At 33.7% G+C, this 7,753-nt stretch overlaps 1 protein-coding gene across 1 annotated transcript in view; it reads left to right on the top strand.

Annotated features, from left to right (window-relative positions):
* Positions 1-2,280: 2,280 nt before the first annotated feature.
* LOC121326547 (phospholipid phosphatase-related protein type 5-like) overlaps positions 2,281-7,753 on the top strand; it is a 36,255-nt gene continuing 30,782 nt past the window's right edge. Inside the window, exon 1 of the mRNA XM_041269883.1 lies at positions 2,281-2,533. The gene's annotated coding sequence lies outside the window, so the exon portion shown is untranslated. The remainder of the gene's footprint in view (positions 2,534-7,753) is intronic.

Here is a 7,753-nt window from a genome sequence, read left to right as displayed (position 1 = left end):
AGCTAATTGCCAACAGTAGCGTCGTAACATTCTACGTATATAATATGTTTAAAATGATAGTAAAGGACTGAAATCTGACACGTGTTTATTTATTTATTTTCCTTGCAGGTATTGCTATGATATAAGCATGTATTTAAATGTCCACTTTAACCCTAACCTTGAGACAGTGGTTACACATGAATACACTACAACTGAAACTATAGCTTTTTACATTATTTTGGTAATAGCTAGAAAAAGATACATAGGATAGAATTACCAGGGCACATGAGTTATACGTGCTTCCCAGTGCTGCTCTAAAGAGGACTGACGTGCCACTGTAGATACACTGTATGGTAGGGTCCTGTATTAATTCCAAACGAAATCATTTCTAAAACCCAAATCTAATGACCTTAACTCAGATCAAGAGACAATGAAACGCATTACATGAATTACTATAATAAAAATGCACTTCTACACTTAGTTATTACAAACTGTAATATTGCATATATGTATATGGTATAGTTTCATTATCTAGGGTAATAATATCTTATGACCTAATATCCACTGCATCCTCCATATTTTACACTAGTTCTAACTTAAGTTATTTTTACTACAGTTATTATTAAAAATTCTAATTAATTGAATTCCCACTGGTACGTCTAGATTGATATCCAATTTGTGTCTTGTACATGGGGAAATGAAGATAAAAGTACCTATAATTTAATATATAGAAAATACTAAAAGAAACCTGTCACATTCTTTGACAAACGTTTTGACATTGAAAACAACCAGGTGTGGAAATCTTTTGTCAAATACTTTTACTAGTTTATTTTAGTAGGCTTTAATAACATTTTGTAATGGAGGTTTATGAAAGTTTGTATTCTAATATTTGTTGTGTACCCTACATGACAAAACCAACATGTTTCTGTTGTTCAGATGTTATAACTATCAGTCTGAAACGTAAATACATTTATTATACAGTGCTATGGAATGTTAATAATGGCACTGTTAATAATGCATGCCTGGTATATACATATAAGGTTAGATAATACAGCATCAGTTTTGGTATAGCATGTCACTGTAACTGTATATCACAGACATAAAACAGGACAGCAGTTTTTTATTTTTTTTTTATTGGGTTTCCTAATCCATCATGTTTTTTTTTTTTATATATTTGTGGTGCACATTTATATACATTTACAGTACAGTAATTGTGTGCCTATATAATCTGTGTTGATCTTTATGTTTATTTAATATATTATGAGGCTGCAGAGTGCTGAATGATATATACAGATTAATGATGTAATCTGTGGCATATATAAATAACTTCACTGTTTAACTGTACATTGCCCTCCTTATTCGTAAAACAAGGGGGAGGCTGTGTGTGAACTGTTGTCCCAACACACTGCAAACAAGCTTCTTAACCTCTATGCAAAAGATACAAGGCCTTCTGCAGTCATGGTTATAGAGCTTTTAACCTCATCATACAACACTGCCTGTTACAGTAACATCACTAGAAACAAGAAAACTACAGTAAAAAGTAAGTTTAGGAGCTTCAGGGTGCAGTGATTAATAACAGCCTCTGATAACATTTCAGCTGGATATCCAAAAGATGTATACTTGTGTGGTAAATTGTCATGTAACAAATGAAGTTAATTAGCCACACATTGGAAAATGGGTCATTGTATAAGCTCAAGTAGACACATGACTATATATATATATATATATATATATATATATATATAAGAAATAACAAGGAACAATGTACAGCTGATTCATCTAAAACGACCGCCAGATATGTCATATGAAGACACTGGTTTACTCCTAAAAATAGATGTTTAATGTAATCCAAGTGGAGTCCCTGGTAAATCCAGCTGTAACTTATACCAGTGAGGTATAGGTTGTTCAAGAACCATCATTATTCAATTTAGTGGCTAGTTTCTTGTCATCAATTATCCACATACTCTGCTGTTGTGCTAATATTGCAAGCAGTATGACATCAATACTATTTTATAACCGAGGGTTTCTTTATTGAACTGTTTAAAAATATTGTTATTGGAACTGTAGGACTATAAATATAGATCTGCAGAATCATTATGGCAACATATGTGATATCAGTACCTGTAATTAAGGCTTTGAAGGTTACTGTGCACAAGGGGTTAAGCCAGCTAACACCTAGCAGTATATATTTCAAACATGCATTACAATAGTACAAAAGTCCTACACCGGCACCTGTACTTGTAGAAAGCTTTTTGACAAAGTGTGGTATTTGAGTGGCGCATGCGCACTACATCGGAGAGACTGCACTGCACAGCCTGAAGTAATTCGTTATATTAAAAGAAAAACAGGTTTTAGGTGACACACACGTGTAAGGGAAGTTGTCTGCAAATGTTTTAAACAGGTGTGCAAATGTAACGTTAATATTTTTTTTTTTTACTAAGATAGCAGAAGAGTTTTACAAAAATTCAAAACAAATAAATAAGTTAGCCGTGCAAGACGTTTGTGTACCTCCCTGCTGTGGTGTGTGAAGGGGAAACCGCAGGCGCTGTCCAAGGTAGGGTGTTTCTACTTTCTCGTTTCTTTTATCGACTTACTTGAATTAACCATGGTTTTATATCTTGTAGCCTCATAATCGTTTGACTGGAACCCGTTTTAAAAGACGTGCTAAGGATGAGAACAAAACAGCACTGCAGTGCAGTTACCCTGTTTTCATTGTAATGTAATTATACTGTACTGGCTTGAAAGCGTTTAACTATTTAAATGACGGGCTATATCTTTTGTAAGCACCAAGTGTATTATTTAACAAAAGTTAACTCCTTGGGGATACTGTATAAGGCCAAATACTGGAGATGGCCGTTCTAACACAATGTGCTCTATTTTGATGTAGTTGTTCAATTTTCAGTTCAATTTGTTTATATTAGTTGTATATTTGATGTACTGTGTCTGGTCGAACTTTTGTGAATGGCACGTTTAAACTATCAGTGGTTGGTGAAAAACTGTTTGCTTTGTATTGTACAATTGGCATTATACTTTCATTACATTATTACTGTTTTCGTCTTCTTAATTAATTATGCACATTCAAATTAGTAATGATCTTGTATTGCACATAAACAACATTTGATTTCTGTGTTTTGGGTAATAAATGTGCTAATTGGCTACACAGAATATACAGTATCCCATAACTCCCCCCCCCCCCCCCCCCCTCCCCATGGACTAGCCTTATTTTCCAGCTTTAACACAGCTGAAAGTTTCCATGAATGAAGTGCAAACACATTCCATGGCCACTGTAACCTAGTGTATTCTTGTGTTGATTATTGGCTATTGGAACACGTATCAATTAAACTCAAAGTGACCGTGTACCATAGCTCATACCGGGAAGATGCACAAATCTGCCATACCTGATCGATTTACATAAACAAACAAACAAAAAGAAGCTTTCCTGCTTAAATGCAGACTTACTTTTAGCATTGTCTATAATTGCATCCTTTTTTTCACTGCATAGACATTACAAAGTATACTGTAGACTTTTTTGTTATATATTACTCCTAATTAGACATTCCAATAAAGGTAACGGTTTTTAAAAAGAAGACAGGTGGAATGCTTGAAATGCTATTTTATATTTAGTGATGATGAACAGTATGTCAAGTCATAATTAGCAGCTGTCACTGAATACATTTTAAAGACAGCCAAGATTAAGACAATTGGAATAATGCATCTGTCTGTCTTTCCTTCTATTGCATGACAGTGAACTTGCCAAATGGAATAAATAGAGCTGGGTAAGGTACACAATTCCATTCCACCACTCTGAAGTTTATTAGCTGTTTCCAGAGTGCTTGTAATAGCTCAATATTGCAAACTATTGTAAACTTCCAAAAACCTACCTCCCTCTCTCTCTCTCTCTCTCTCTCTCTCTCTCTCTCTCTCTCTCTATATATATATATATATATATAAACAATACATAAGTCTTCCTGCACCTAACCAACTAAATAACCACATAGTTTGTCAGCCCCTGTGGATTTCAAGACCTAAAAAGTAATCATGCATTACAACAGATATCCAGTTAAAATACCTAAGGGTATCCATGACAGGGCAACGACAGGAATTAGACCCAGTGACAGAAAGCTGCAGTTTAAGTGCTGGTGAGCATGTCTATTTACAAAACAAACTCAAGACCAGGAGCTAAATAAACAGGCACGAGGGCCAAAATAAAGGTTCAGACAACAGAATAAATCACTTGTAGGCTGGACATTGGCCTCCACTATAGATACAAAACAATACAAATACAAACACAAACTCAAACTTGGGGAATGGCCACAGCTGGCAGGGATAGATTAATCCCATCCCTGCCAACCTTACATTCCCCCACCAAATATTTACAGAAGCCCTGCCATAGTATCACTGTAAGTAGAAGATCATGGTTCAGCTGGCTGGAGTTCTGGTATAGATAATGGTGGTATAGATAACTTGCATTTAATATTTCCTTTTAATATCCTTGCTGGAAGTTATTGTAAATTTAAGAAATAGCTTTTATTACTAAAAATATAAAGGTCCCTTTTATTATTCAGTGCCATTTCCACTGCTCCCCTTACTTGATAGGTGGCCTTGTCATTTCTAATATATTTATTTCAAAGGGAGGAGGCTGGTGTTCTTTACCTTTGTGTTTTAAATTATTTTAAACTAAGGAGACAGTGAAGTGGACACGCAAGCTAATAAAAAGGTATTACTTTATTTACAATAAATTCCAGAATTTGCATTACCCAGTGCCACTAACCACGGACAGATATTGTAACCATGGTTCGTTTGCTTGAGAATTGAGTGGCAATGACATAAAATATAAATAAGTAAGTCTTAGTAAATCGTTTTAAAATTCTTAACCTGCTACACTTTTATAACCTATTCAGTTAAAATATGCAGGGCTTTTATGAATGCTTGCAACACAACATCATGGTGTGTTATGTGGCATTCTCTGTAGTGAATTGTATGTCTCCTAGTTACAGTCAGTATACCTTGTAGATCGTATGCACTAAACTGTTGTCCAGTGTGACTGATCTGTTTCACAACATTCATTGTGAATTAAAGCAGTTCAGCTCTATTTTCAGAAACCACATGTTGACATTTTGCTTCTGTTTTTGCACAGCTATGTTAATTACCTTGTAATTTGTCATCTGTATCTTCTCAACCATGCACACACGTTCTAAGGTTACTTGTAAATCACTGAAACCAAACACTCACAGCCACAAGGTGCCTGCATACTGTACATATGGCACTACACAGAAAACATGATTATGCAAGTCAATTGAAAAGACAAAATTGGTGTGCTACAGTATTGTATTACCTTTCAGGGCAGCCACATTAATTTATATATATATATATATATATATATATATATATATATATATATATATATATATATATATATATATATATATATATATATGGTATTCTATACCTTTTCACATCTGGTTTTCACAAAGTAGTGGAAATGCTAAACTACATGAAAAATATACAAATAATCCTGCCAGTTTTTATTGAATCAGTACTGTAACAAAATAGATGGGCAATACATTCAGAATAGATTCTCAGTGTCCTAAGCCTATATAGCTGTATGTCCAAATGTGTTTCTTATCAATCTTTTTTTTTACACCTGCAATGAGGTGGCCTAACTCAAGAAATTCTTAAATTAGACAGAGGGGGGATAATGACCTAGATGTCGTAATCCCTCTGGAAAAGCAGATATTCATTATAGGTTTATATACTTGCTAATTTTAAAATGTTTAAGACCTTGTGTATGTTGATGATTATTTGGTAGATTTCAATGCTAGCACACAAAGCAGTGCATTTGTTTTCATGATTGTATGACTAGTATCTATTATTCAGAATGAAAATGTACATATTGTTTATTTCTTGGGGTGTCTGGAGGAAAGTCTTTTAAATTCACATACACATACATTTTGTATACATCTGTATTAATGTCAATATTATAAGGACCAACAACACAATCCACATTGGCTGTATAACCGACTCAAACCTTTGCAAAACAGAGTATGGACGCCTTGCTTCACAGTAAAGCAGGGTTCCATTTTGAAAACAAGAGTAAAGGTTGTGGAAAAGCTTGTGACAGTCATTTGTTGCCTAATTCAATTCAGGTTTGTATTTGAATACACTGCATTGTGCACTTCTGAAATATGGTCCTATTTAGTAAATGTGGTGTTTTAATATGTGTTTGAATTTGTATGCCAATAGTGATATGGGACTGGTGCTGCATTGCTCTTTAATCAATATTACAGTCTTGAAATGTTTGCCATCTTGTGGCTCTTTGGAACAACTACAGTACATGGGTTAAGAAAAGATCATTCAACCATTAACTGACATACTGTTAAACATTGGTATTGTGTTTGTGCTCCAAGTGACTGTAATCAACTAATCAAATTGATATCCGTCTAAGTGTAGTTAAAGTTAATCAATTTAACTAATGAATTAGGCCTGGTGGGGAAAGCAGAGGCAACTGAGATTCACTGTGGCATATCCAACTTCTGGATACAAAAATAAAACAAATAAATAAAACTGGGTGAGTGCAAAATGTCCTGCGCATCCACGATCAATTAAAATCATTCTACTGTAGTTATTCCTCTGGGTGATAAAATAATCATGTTTTTGTTTAAAGTGCAGTGAGTGAAAATGTTTTTAGATAGAGCGTCAGTAACTTCTTGCTTATGATGATCCGGCAATTCTGGGTTGTTTTTTTCATTTGTATTCAGTGAACTTGGCTATTGTTACAAAAAGAATGCTAAAGAGATAATGCCATATTAGAGGTGCATTAGAGGTGTTAGTATCATGAGGAAGTAGATCACTGTAGACACTGTAGAAAGTAGCCACCTGTGATCTGGGAGCATTTCAGTCTTTTTTTTTTAGGAGGAAGGCAGGTGCTTGGAATTATCTTCATTGGGCAACATCAAATAAGCCTTGGTTCTCAACTGATAGTGCAGCTGTAAAAAAAATAATAAAAAAAATGTAGTGGTATATTTCAATTTGACAAGACCACAACTTTGCATGATGACTGAAGTGGCTCTGAATGATAATTTCAGACTTATATCATAATCCCTTGCTTCAAATCACAAGCTTGCACAAATTCACATAAAAAAAAACCTGCATACACTTTGTAAACATACATTATATATATATATATATATATATATATATATATATATATACACATATATATATATATATATATATATATATATATAGAAAAAATATGTATCGATACATAATAAATTAGCTTATTATTATTATTATTATTATTATTATTATTATTATTATTATTATTAATTAATTAATTAATTAATTAATTTTTTAGCAGGTGACCTTACCTAGGACGACACATACTAATTTTTCCATGCGACTTAATACAAAAAGAAAAGAGCTGGATCTCTAAAGTGCACTAGCTTGGAATTACCCCTTGTAAGAGCAAATGATTTCAAATGAAAAGCCTTAGGAAGCGGCATATTTTAAACAAAAATGATAAAGTCAATAAATATTCAAAAAAGCATTTTACCGGCAGTTCACAACAAGATTTTAACCTTACACGAGTATTAATTGTACTGGCACCACATGTGTGGGGAGCACACAAGCCCATGTATTATATTATTTTCTTACAAAACAACCATATGAAAATCTAAAATAAAAGAAGATTAAAGGGGCTTTTAGACTGTATCTTAAAGTTTGAGATCTATAGCTTCACAGATAAGTGTGTCATCACCTATACCACTGCCAT

Source organism: Polyodon spathula, chromosome 14 (genome assembly GCF_017654505.1).
Source record: "Polyodon spathula isolate WHYD16114869_AA chromosome 14, ASM1765450v1, whole genome shotgun sequence".
Taxonomy (NCBI): domain Eukaryota; kingdom Metazoa; phylum Chordata; class Actinopteri; order Acipenseriformes; family Polyodontidae; genus Polyodon; species Polyodon spathula.
The sequence above is the reverse complement of the archived record's forward strand: the minus strand, read 5'-3'. Positions and strand labels throughout refer to the sequence as shown.